Here is an 11131-nt window from a genome sequence, read left to right on the forward strand (position 1 = left end):
CAAATTAAAAAAAACTCTTGTTTCTATTTCCTGGAGTTCCTTCTGGCTTTTTTTGGTGCATAATTAGAGATAGTCTGGCGTCCTGATTGGAGGAACTCAGCCTCAGGAGCGGTTGGGCCCACAGGCGGGCTGAGCCACCAGCGTCTGGCAGAGCATGATTTTTGAAGGGTCTTCCCTAGCGCACGGCACGTGCTGAGAGCATGAGGCTGAGTTTGGGGGAGTTGGGTCCCCACCCATCCAGGAAACTTGGGAGAGAATTGGGTGCTGTTGCTCATCAGTGTGCAGTGGGGCCCTCGGCAGCTCGGGTAGAACCTCCTGTGTGGGACAGCGGGGGGGGGGGGGGGGGGCTGCCACCGGCCTGAGGCACTTCTGTGACTGACGAAGAGCTGAGGCCTGGCATGCGCCCCAGCACCCCGGGTGCCGGTGCCATCTGCCAAGGACCGGGCATCTAGCCCTCACTCAGACTCAGTCACCCAAAGATAAGCCAGGTGTCCTAGGACTGATGTGATTAGCCACGAGGGTGCACAGCCTGAGGACTGCGGGCCGAGGTAACCGCCAGGCCAAGACCTTGAGGTTGGCTCCGTGGAAGAGTGGGGACAGCTGAGGGTTGACACGGCCTGTCCCCTGGCATCTTGACACGGGTCACTGAGCGGTGAGACTGCTGCCCACACCAGGCGTTCCCACCGGGACTCGAGCACCAGCTCACGCTCAGGGGCTGGCTTCTGCCAGGACGGCCCTCCCAGGCTCAGCCATGCAGCCACCTGGCCTGTGACTTTGGCTGTGGACATGCACACGGGCACAGGTGCCCCAGGGGATACTCTAGGTGGCAGTGCCTGGGGCCTGGACCACGGCTCAGTCTCCTCCCTGTCCCAGCTTTACCTGCTTGAGCCCCGCCACCAGTGGCTGGTAGGCCAGGCAATGTGGAGGGAGGACTCCAGACAGACGAGGCCACCCTTCACCCCACGCACAGTTCCATCCTGCATGGCTACCCACCTGCACGGCAATCCTTGCCCTCTGACCTTGGAACTCTCCTCTAAGTGCCTTTCCAAGCCTCCACTTGCCTGCTTGTTCCATGTGCAACCATAAGGCGGCGCCTGAGGCCTGGTTTTGCCAAGCAGAGGACAGGAAGTGGGCTATGACCAGCCGGCTGGTCCAGCTGTCCTACTTGGGCCACCACCGGGCGCACCTGTCCTGACTGATGGTGGCCAGGTGGTCAGGAACTACCCGGGCCGAGCGTCTGTGCCAGGCAGTGGGCGATGCTTGAGCTGGTCACTTTCAGTGACCACTAACCATGACTGCAAGTTGGCCTGGGGCAGATCTCACAGCTTCTGAGCCCTCATCTCCCATCCTGTCCCTGCCTGGCCCACCAGCCCCGCTGCTCTCACCGCCAAGACTCTTACCTCCAATCAGCCACCACAAAGAGCTGAAATGCAGCTGTGACTGTGGTAGAGCGCTACGTAGCCTTGACCGACGCTCAGGGACAGCCAGACCCTGAGCTCAAGACCCAGGACAGGCACACAAAAAAGTCTCACAAATTTTCTTTCCAGGCTGACTGAACCACGACCCTCAGCTCTCAGCCTCCTAAGAAGCTAGGATTATAAGCAGAAAAAAAGCCAGAAGTAGTGCTGTGGCACAAGTGGTAGGGCACTGGCCTTGAGCTGAAGATCTGAGGGACAGAGCCCAGACCCAGAGTTCAGCACTACAACTGGCAAAAAAAAAAAAAAAAAAAGCTAGGATTACTGGCGGGAGCCGCCAACACCTTGCTCTTGTGACCCTTCCATCTTGCCCTTTACCCCCTGGTTATCTGGGAGCATGACTCCCAGTCCAGGCAACTCACAGGCCACAGCTGCCTGGACAGCTGCCTCCCCAGGAAGCATGGCCCTTGGCTCCTGGGCAGTGCTGCCGACGGAAGCCTGCTGGGATCTCAGCGATTGCTCCACTGCCCAAGCCCAGCTGCTCATGAACACACCCACGGGCTTCAGGGCTCTGGTGGGCCATACCTGGCAGCCCCGCCCACATGCTCAGCACCCTGCAGCCTCCACATACACCTTTCCACCCCAGGGTCAGCACAGCCAGGACCCCTGTTCTCACAGAGCCTCAGGTTCGCACAGACAACAGCTTTCCCCAAAGGCAGGCATCACAGGAAGTGGCAAGGAGATACCTTCCTACGCCTGCCCTGCCCGGTGCATCTCCTGCGGTACACACCTCAGCCTCTGCGAGCCCAGGGTTGTCAGATGAGAGCCTAGAGCCTGAGGCGCGAACACAAAGCCCCAGCCACGTCTTCAAAGAAGATGGGAAATCCTTGCAGGGGTCTTGATTCCTGACTGCTCATTCCACCAGCAGCAGCAAAGCCACACTGCCCTGTCCCCTTCCTTGTCCATGCTAGTGGGGTCCTCATCAGCCAGGATTCAAGGGGACCAGGGACCTGCATGGCCCTAGCCCCCTCCTGCTCCACAGCCACATCACTTTGACCACAAGAATGGAGCTGGGGCCGGCCCAGCAGGGCTTCTGCGTGGGACTCCTGCTGCCTGCCAGCCCTACCAATGACTACCATTGCCCAGAGAGTAGAGTTCTGCCACCCTGCCACGGTGCCATTCTGGGCTGTTGCGTCCTGAAGGTAATGGCTAGGGGCCCTGACTGCAATGTGGAGTTGCGGGTGGAGTAAAGTGACCTGTCTAGTGCCAGGCAGGATGCAGCTCTGCCCAGGCGGTACCCAGGTGTCTCCCAGGGCAGCAGGCCAGAGAGGGTGCAGTCGCCTATACTTCCATGTTCCATTCCTCGTCTGGCCCCTCTCCGGCTCAGCTGCAGCCATAGCCTCTGCAAGCAGACCGCTGGGGGGGGGGCTCTGCTGGGGCCAGGCGCCCCAACCCAGGCCTCCAGAGCCGAGGCTCTGCAGACCAGATACAGTCACCTGAATAACTAAAGCCCTCAGTGAGCCGTCTTCCTCCACTTCCCCAAGCACTCACGAGTGGCTGTGTGTGAATGTGCACATATGCAAATATGGGTGGGTGCTGCGTGGCACGTGAACATGTGAGTGTGAGCATGTGAGTGTGTAGGCTCACGTCTGTGTGCAAGTGTGCAACTATGTGCATGACAATGTGGTGCTAGCAGGGGCATGCATTGTGTGTGCAGTGTGTTTGTATAATGGGTGTGCATGTGTGTGCATACGTATGTGCGTGAGCAGGTCCCTGAGGGTAAGGAGCTGCTCCCTGACCGGGACAGGGTCGGGAAGGGAGGGCTGAGGTGCCCTGGGAACAGGCCCCAAGGGAAGCTTGCACAGGCAGCCACAGCACCATGGCAACGCTGCACAAAGCTCTGGCCTACTTACACCCCGCCCCCGCCTGTCTCCTGCACTGCGGGAGGGGCCTGGGGCTGTCGGGGCGTCTGGGGGAGGGCTTTTCCACGGCCGAGGTCACACCTGCCCAGACCTAAGTGGTGGGGGTGGGTGGGTGGGTGCAGGCAGCCCCCAGCACCAGGAGCTGCCCTGCCCCTGCACGACTGCTCAGCCGGGGGCTTCACAAGGACCTTGCAAGATCTGCCCCAGAAATGTTAGGGCCGTTGTGCTAGGTGGCGGGCCCTGAAGCTCACCCACCTGCCTTTGTCACCAGACAGGGTCCTCCATGGTCTGAGACACACACTGGACTGTCTGTCCCCGGTGAGGCCAGGACTCCGGGGCTGGGCTGGGCCCCGCCGAGGGCATCGGACATGGAAGCCAGTGGGCACAGCGAGGCTCCCTGGCCTCCATCCCAGCCTGACCTGCAAGTTCTGCCACGGCCTCCCGCAGGAAGCCCGCCTGGCCTGCTGCTGGTGCGCCCAGAACTCGGGGAAGGACGTGGCCTGTGCCTGGGAGGCCGGGGTTCCAACCTGCACCGCCAAGGCCAGGGCGTTGCTCCAGACTCTGGACAGAACGGGCACTCATGGGGCAGCCTGAAGGGCCGGGCGGAGTCCTGTGCCGTCCCCACGGCTCTGGAGGGCGTGGGAGTGCTCTGAGGGGCAGGAAGGGGGACTCTGGAGTGCCCCCAGGACAGCCCTCCTGGGGACCAGCGCGTCACTGAGCACTCACCATAGAAAAGCAAATCTCTCCCTGACCTGCGCACGCCTGTGCGCAGCCTGTGCAGGAGCTCAGCCTCAACACCGGGGTCTCCAGCCACGGCTGCTTGCCACAGCTTCCTGCACTGGCGGGATCTCGCCAGCATGCCCCAAGCCTTGGGGGACAGCCTTGGGGGACCTCTTGCCCCTCAGGACAGGGAGCCCCGCCCCTCACACTGGATGTGTCGGGCCAGTGAACAAACGAGCCTGGTGCCATGCACAAACCTGCGTCCCTTCCCAGGCGCCAACTACCACTGCCTCCCTTCCCCCATCCCGCCCCCCCTTGTATGCCACGGGGGCAGGGGGGGCTGGCCGCTCACTGGCCCCCTGCCTGGCAGCGGCTTTGTCTCCAGGCCGGTTCCCAGCGGCTGCTGAGGAAGAAAGGGCCCTTCTCTCCAGCGTGGTGACGGTGACGTCACAGGAGGGGCTGGGCAGGCTCGAAGGCCCTGGGGCCCCACCCCGCCCCCGGCAGCTGCCTCTTTGTCCCCAGCTCCCAGCCTCGCTGCTGGCAGCAGGGTGGGGGAGGGGCGGCGCCTGCGGAGCACCGGCCTCACCCCTCGGGCCACCAGGGCCAGCACCCAGCCAGGGCCTCGTCCCGGCGTCTTGCCCCCAGGACAGGTGGGCCAGCTGCCAAGGCAGAGGTGCGAGGTGGTCACCCAGGCCCACCTAGGATAGCCGGCGCTGGACAAGTGCTGGCGCTCCCACAGAGGGAGGGGAACGGGCCTGGGGAGCCCCTGGGCACCTCCCACGTCCAGTCCACAAGCTCCTGCGTGGACTCCATCCCACGTGGGCCTGGGGAGGCTAAGACCCCAAATCCCCAGTCCCAGCCCAAAGCCGGGCCCCGGCAGCCCCCCACACACCGCCCACAGCGAGGCCAGTTTCCTCCGTGCCCTGGACTGTGCTGCCACCCCTGGGGTGGAGTTGGGGGAGGCGCTGTGGGTCCACAGGGACAAGGGGGGGCGGAGGAGGGCCTGTCACTCCACGGTTGTGACGGCACCGGCACCGGCAGATGTCTCTGGGCGCCTACTGAGCCCGGGGGATGCCTAGCTCAGGAGGGAGGCGGAACTGGACACAGACACCCGAGCGCCGGCCGCTGCCGCTGCGCGCGGTGCTGAGGCAGCAGCGCTTGGGTTCTGGATCTTGTCTCTTGTCTGCGGCCCCGGAGGAGGGGGGTGGGGCTGGGGGGCCGTGGGGGCCCTGCTAGAGGAAAGGTCTGACCTAGAAACCCAACAACTGCCTGGGGGTGGGGGAGGGGGGCGTCACACAGGGGCAGGCCGGGCAGGGGGCAGGCCCCCAGTGACCCCCGCAGGCCCCCCTCGCCAGCAGCTGCCACACTCAAGCCCCAGCCTCCTTAGCAGTCTCTCCACGGAAGGAGGAAGTGGAGCCTGGAGGGAGCAAAACAAACCCCTCCTCTGTCCTCAGCCGCAGAGGCTGCGGCCAGGGCCAGGGCGGGCAGCGTCGGGCTCTTCCGCGCAGCTCCAATGGAGTGCAGAGCCAAAGGCCCAGGATGGGGCCTGAGCCTCACCTCCCACCGGCCACACGGGATGGAAGCCTGGGGCAGGAGGGGGGAGGGGAGGCAGATTGGGTGGCGGGCCAGGGACAAAAGCAGGAGGGAGGCACACTTCACTCGGAGTCCAGGAAGACAGTGTTTCTGGCCCCCGCCTGATGTCCCCACAGCAGAGCAAGGGCGCAGTGGCCCGTGCCCTCAAGCCTTCCTCTGCCAAGAAACGTCTCCCTCCCTGCTGCCTGGCACCCCGAATGTCCACTGAGCATGTAGCTTAGCAACAGGGCTCTGTGGCCGCCGTGCCCCCACGGTGCCAGCATTCCTCATCAGGGCTCACACCTCCTTGCGCCCAGAGACGCCCCGGTGGCCAGTGTCCCCAGTGAGTCCAGTCCCCAGTCTTGGCTCTGGATGACCGAAGCCCAGCTGCTGCTGACCTGACCGCCACGAGATGGCCACCAGCCACAGCAGTGCTTCCCGTGGAGCCCACATGGGATCTCTGTGCACATTCCTGCCCTGAGCAAGCCCTGTGTACACACTCGCTGAGCCTCTGTGGCTGGCGGTCATGCGGCTGTCTTGGCTGGGGCTGGGGGCCCCACACAGATCAGGATTTGGAGAGCAGCACTCCTCAAACTAGACAGCAAGAAGACAGGGTTCTGGTGGGGCACAGGGGTACACATCCGTGGGGCGCTTAGGCCTGAGGATCTCAAGTTCCAGCCAGCCTGGGCTCCCACAGTGAGACGGTCTTAAAAAAAAGAAAAGAAAAGAAAAGAAAGGATGAGGGGCTGGGAAGGTGGCTCAGTGGTAGAGTGCTTGCCTTGCATGCATGAGGCTCTGGGTTTGATTCCTCAGCACCACATAAGCAGGAGAAAAAAAAAAGCTGGAAGTGGCGCTGTGGCTCAAGTGGTAGAGCGCTAGCCTTGGGCTGAAGAGCTGAGGGACAGCGCCCAGGCCCAGAGTTCAGGCCCCACGACTGGACCCAAAAAATAAAATTTAAATTTAAATTAAAAAAAAAAGAAAGGATGAGGCACTGAGCAATCTTCCAGGAAGAAGGCCGGGCCGGGCTTGTGTTGGCAGCAGGACCAAGAAGGAGGGAGCAGGAATGGAAGGGCCCCAGAGACGGCAGGAGTCCTCTGGTACTAGAGAGGCCAGAGGGGCGCTGGGGGCAGGAAGTGGGGCTGCACCGCGCACCGCACCGAGGTGAGCAGAGGACGCTGCACACTGCGGCCCTGCGCCCACAGGGCCATCTTCTCTCTCCCACCAGCCCCATGGCGTGTGACCCCACTTCCTTCCTCCACCCTGCCGCTGGCTCAGTGCCTAAGAAACCAAGACATCCCAGAGTCCTCTGCCTCGAGGGGCTGGGCGGGGCCTGGGCTCCACCTTGTCTCACCCTGGCACCCTGCTGGCCCCACACAACTCCACCACCACATCATCTGCGTCCCTAAAGCATCTGTCCTTTCATTTCACAAGAAACTCACCCAGGCTTCACACTTCCTAGCTGGTGAACTAAAACATCTGATTTGCTCAGATTGGGCCCAGTAAGACCCACACCGTGTTGGACTGTGGCCTCCGCAGTCTCTGCAGGAGCCCAGAGCCTGGACAAGATGGAGCCTCAGTCACCAGCCCTTGGGGTTCCAAGGCCAGCATTCCAAGCAAAGGGAGCTGCTGAGTTCTCACAGCCCTCCCTGTGGAAGCTCCCAGAGTTAATCAAGGTGTTTCCAGTTGGAGGAAATACAGGCTAGGGAAGCAGGGCGCTGGCTGCTGGCATGCTTGCTCTGCCCTGGAGGCGGCCGTATGGCAGGACTCAGGCCTTGAAGTGGCCAGAGAGACAGGACTGATACTGAGTCCCCACCGAAGCAGGTTCCTCCTCATCCCCCCAAACACCTGAGTCCAGACCATGAGGGACGCTGCTGCGGTCCGGGGACTCGGTCTGTCCCTGGGCCCGGAGGTCAAGGGGCACCTGGGCTCAAGCTCCAGTCAGGCTGAATGGGGCAGGCCACCAGGTTGAGGGAGGGCAGGGGGTGGGGGCTCTGGAGGTACTAGGGGTGTGGATGGCGTGGGGACGTGGGCAGGGGCCTCAGGTGAACAGGCATTGCCACGTGAGGTGGGGGGCTCCCTCAGGACAGGACTGGAAGAGCCCCTCTTCTCCTCCATCCACGGGAGGGGACGTCTGGTTTAGAGGAGGAAGACTTAGGAGCGGGGCATCATGGGGAAAGCAGGGATCTGGCTGCAAAAGCTCAGCAGTGCAGGGCCTGGGCTGCACACCCCTGGGAGGGCTGTGATCCTCCACGCGGGAGGCTGGGGTCCTGGGAGGGGAGGCTCGCCACAGCAGAGCCTTCTTCCAAAAATGTGCCCTTGCCTCCCTCCCTCCCCCCTTTGAAGGGACAGATGCAGGGGAGAAAGCTGATTATTGTCAAAGGCTGGAGGCTGTGACCGGATCTCTCGGTGAGTGACCCAATTCCAAGCTATTCTCAGCCTGGTGGGAGCGAGTTATTTCCTCCGCCTGTGAGCCTGCCTTGGAGGCAGCCTGACCTTGAAATGCCCTCATCCGGGCACCCAGCTGACACAAACTGCTTGGGCTACGCCGACCACCGCCTGGCTAGGGCCAGGTGACCCCACCGTCCCTGCTCGCTGAGGATACTGTGCAGAGCCTGCCACCCAATGGGGCCGGCCGGGGCTAGGAGGGGGGCCCTCTGCCACAGGGGGCCAGCACACCAGCTGGGAGCCACTGGAGCCCCGGGAAGTGAGTTCAGACACTAGCCTCCAGCATCAGAAGGGACAGGAAGGCCCCTGCCCGGCCCGCGCACAGCCCCCGCAGCGAGCGCCCTCCACCTGGCTGGAGGTCAGGCACAGAACATCCATCTAACAGCAGGTCAGGTACAGAACCAACACCTAGCGGCCGAGTATCACCATGTGGCCAAATTAAAATGTGTGTGTGCAACTAGGTTTGGCCCATGCAGGCTACAGACCCCAGGGGGATGGGCTGGGCCGCAGGGCTGAGCGGAGGCTGCCGCACTGCAGATCCAGGCAGGATGGGCGCTGCAGTGCCACAGGCGGTACCAGCACCGCCACGCAGCCTACTCGCCTACCTGGGGAGCTGGGCAGTGGGTGAGGGCCGCTGTCCAGGTCCAGGCCCAGCTCACCATAACTCCAAGTGGTGATCTGGATTTTCAAGAAAAAAAAATTTTGGGGGGGGTGGTGGTGGTACTGAGGTTTGAACTCAGGGCCTTGAGCTTGCTCTGCTGGCACCTACTTGAGCCATACCTCCAGCTGCTTTGTGCTGGTTGTTTTGGCAATGGAGTCCAGCAGATTTTCCTTCCAGAGCTGGTTTCAAAGCAAGGTCCTCTGAATCTCCACCTCCCAAACAGCCAGGGTTACAGGTATGAGCCATTGGTGCCCAGATTCCAGAAAGTTCTTGACTGCAGATCTTCTCTTCTGTAGCCCTGATAAAGCCTCCTCGATGTTCAAAAAGCTATTCAAGTGCCCAGAGGGCAAAGGGCATTTCCCAAGGGAACCCAAGTCCCCAGATTCTGAAAAAATGGCTCTTGGCAGGCAGGGGCACTCCCGCTGCGGGCCTCCAGCCCAGGCTCAGCCTGCCTGCCCCGACCCCCCTCCACTGCTGTCTCCCCCACCGTGGCTCCTGGAAGCCCCTAAGACATCTGGAACTGGCAGGCCCTAGCCCACCCACGTGGGACAAAGCCATGAAGACGCAGTGCAGCGCACCTTCCCGGCACAGCGAGGCGCACTCCCGCGGGCCTCCACGCTCCCGGGCCTCTGTGGAAGGCAGCGGATCTCCAGGAGGCCCCCCTGCTCCTCAGCTCAGGCCAGGCTCTGGCTGCCGGCCCGTGGAACCTGAGCAAGAGCGGAACCACAGGAGAACCCCAGGGACTGGACCACATGCAGCGTGGGTGGGGAAGGCCTCTAGCAGCCCATGAAGTGTGTGTGTGTGTGTGCGCACGCGCGCACATGCACACGTGTGCTGGTTCTGGGGCTTGAACTCAGAGCTTCAGCCTCCTGAGTACATAGGATTACAGGTGTGACCACTAGCACCCAGTTCACACCTACTCACTGAGACTCACACCCAGGGCAAGGGTCCTGGGAGGCAGCCTCAGGAAGGGCAGACCCTGGCAAGTGGCAAGGTGCCCAGGAGCGGTGGCCTCCGGTGTGTGTCTGAGTGTCCGTGGCCCTAACGCCTGGCACTGGAAGCCCGTGCCCAGGGGGAGCAGCAGACCAGATGCGGGAATTTCCACGGAAAAACTGAGGGGCTAGAGAGTAAGTGAGGGCCTGCTGATGAGTCGCAGGCTGCTGACGAGGTGACAGCCGGGCGCGTGACGGGTCATGCACCAGCTGCGGCCCTGCTGCCTCTGAAAAACTAGGGTACTACCGCTCCACCCATGCACGGGGCAGCCGGGGTGAAGGCAGACAAAATGGCCATTCAGTACAGGCAGGAAAGAAGCTAAGGCATGTGCGCAGAGAGAGGGGTTCACCGCAGGCTGTGTTCTGGCTGAAGGAACGAGGCAGGGCTCTGCTTGGGGACAGCTCGAGGTTGAGCTGGGCCTCCTGGCCGCAGGCCAAGCCCCGCACAGGCCCTGCTGACCACCAAAGGCTGCCAGCTTCACCCAGCCCCATGTATTAAATGGCATGACCTGATCTTCACACTCCTACATCCCACAAGCCAGGGATCCACCCCAAGGAACACCCACCTCCCACGGGGCTGTCTTGAGGACAGGGTGTGAAGGAGACAAGCTTAGGGGGCAAGCGGGGGGGTCAGGGGTCAGGCCAGGCCCGGAAGGAGGTCCTGTCTGCAGAGGGTGTGGGGCCACAGCTGCGCCTTCCTCCCCTTCCTGTCCAGTCCCAGGCTGCCACCCTGTAAACAGAAGTCCCCGCTGCACCGACCCCAGGATGGAGGAAAGGGTAGAGACCCTGAGAAGGAGGCCGTGGGGGCACACGCTGAGCTCCCGGGCAGCTGGGGAGAGCAGTCGGCACGGCCAGGCCTGTTTTGTTGCTGTCAGGCACACGGGTACCAGCCTCGCACCCGCAGGTTCCCGATGGCTGGCCCCGGTGTCAGGCTCTGGAGCCTGGCCAGGGCGTTGTGATGACCACGTGGCTCTGGGGAGCACCGCTTTGAACTCCTGTCCCAGGGAAGGGGCTTCCTTGACCCCGGAGCAGGGAACCCGGGGAGGCCTGGGCTGCACAGACTTAGGCTTGAACAACTGCAAGCCCGCCCGCATCCTGCTGGGCTCGTGGAAGGGGCAGCGCCTGCCCCGGGAACTGGAGGCCCTGGAGGCCTGGCCACTCAGCACCCGGGGCTGCAGGGTCACCTCCCTGAGCCTGGGCCACCTCAGTCCTCATCAGCAGACCGGGCGGGCCAAGACTTTCTGGGTCAGCTTGACCCTGGCGTCTGGCCAACCGCTAGCTTTGGCCCAGGGATGGGAGGGTCCGCAGCCCCGCGAGGCCCCCGGGGTTGTCAAGTTCAGGGTCTCAGTTTTCCTCCTCCCACCGTGCCCCTTGGCCTCAACACCCAGGAGAGCCAGTGGCAGT

The sequence above is a fragment of the Dipodomys merriami genome, unplaced genomic scaffold (genome assembly GCF_024711535.1).
Source record: "Dipodomys merriami isolate MVZ:Mamm:240054 unplaced genomic scaffold, mDipMer1.0.p SCAF_50, whole genome shotgun sequence".
Taxonomy (NCBI): domain Eukaryota; kingdom Metazoa; phylum Chordata; class Mammalia; order Rodentia; family Heteromyidae; genus Dipodomys; species Dipodomys merriami.